Source organism: Centruroides sculpturatus, unplaced genomic scaffold (genome assembly GCF_000671375.1).
Source record: "Centruroides sculpturatus isolate CEXI.00-Female unplaced genomic scaffold, Cexi_2.0 scaffold126, whole genome shotgun sequence".
Classification (NCBI taxonomy): Eukaryota; Metazoa; Arthropoda; class Arachnida; order Scorpiones; family Buthidae; genus Centruroides; species Centruroides sculpturatus.
In genome coordinates, this window is record NW_019384298.1 from 778,445 (window position 1) to 779,857 (window position 1,413).

Consider the following 1,413-nt stretch of genomic DNA (forward strand, 5'->3'; position numbering starts at 1 on the left):
AATTAACTAACCATATTATTTTTTTTAAATATACAACATTAGTTTATTGAACTATTTTATGAAATATTCAACATATTTCTGCATTTTTTCATTATCAGTTTAACCTTAATTTTTCAAACTGACAAGCAAAATATCACGAATGTTTGCAAGAGAAAATATTTGTATACTTGTAAAGATGGCATAAACACACAATGCACGTATGCAAGTAAAATCATTACAGTAAAAGAAAAAAATAAAATAAGATAAAATAAAAATAAATGCAGGAATCAATCTCTACTCTTTGCGATTTTTCTTCAGGACACGATATCACTTATTCAATTGAAATTTCAATGACAGTCACCTTCGAGTAGTTTAATCTTTCCCCCGCAGATGTCGCTGACATTTAACTTGATGCTAATATTTGTGAATTTTTATTGGTAGAGATTATTCCAGATTTTTTTTTTTTTTATCAAAAATTCCAGCAAACAGATTACTATCGACACGCTAGATTCTTGATTCAATTTTCATACTTTTCTCTACTGGTTTATCAATTTGCCTTACGAAACATTCAATTGTCATTTATTATTTATGCATTTAACAAAATTTAGCTACCATCTTCTCGAAAAATAAAATTTTGAAATGATTTCTTTAACTCTTCAAACGAGATCTGATAAAAACCTGTAAATATATTTATCCCCTTCTCCTAAAGGAGAATTTTATTACTATTATTTTTATATTCTGAGATTTCTAAATCATTTGTATATTTAAGCTTAAATTAAAAATGAATAGGATGATAATAATTTACAATGAAATATCCAAAAAGAAAAAAAAAACAAATATTAATCATTATAACATCAAGAATTCATTTTAGTAATTCTATTTTGCAACAACTTATATTATTAACTAAAGCTTGAATTAATTAAAATGAATATTAATATAATTACACCATAACTCGTGAATATTTATAGATATTTTTCGCTCCCTTGCACATCAAACTAGTTAAATCAACTAATGCTTGTTAACTTCGGCATGGAAATTATCAATCAAAGTAGAAAACTTGCAAATTTCTTATTAATTATCCATGAATGTACCTATTATAGACTCTATGTGTACTATATAGTTCTTAAGTGATGCTACTTACGAAGATTAGGTCGAGGTCATTCATTCAGTATGATTGTTCATAGTTGAAGAAAGTACTTTAATACAGCACTTTCTAATGTATAAGACCAAATTCACTGTACCTTAATTCAGAATATTGAAAGTCACGTAGCGGAAATGACGACAGAGAATGTCAACATTATACATTAGCGTCGTTTGCACCATTTTGCACGTAATAACTTAACTTATACGTCAAAGATGTGATAGTTTGCATCAAATGTGGTAACACCTGTACAACAGAATATTGATTTCCTCATTATACACTCCATTAATTAC

General features: G+C 27.0%; 1 long non-coding RNA gene across 1 annotated transcript in view; it reads right to left on the reverse strand.

Annotated features, from left to right (window-relative positions):
* Positions 1-1,202, reverse strand: part of LOC111629353 — a 53,512-nt gene extending 52,310 nt beyond the window's left edge. Inside the window, exon 1 of the long non-coding RNA XR_002757325.1 lies at positions 1,121-1,202. This is a non-coding gene — a long non-coding RNA (uncharacterized LOC111629353). The remainder of the gene's footprint in view (positions 1-1,120) is intronic.
* Between the last annotated feature and the right edge of the window lie 211 nt (positions 1,203-1,413).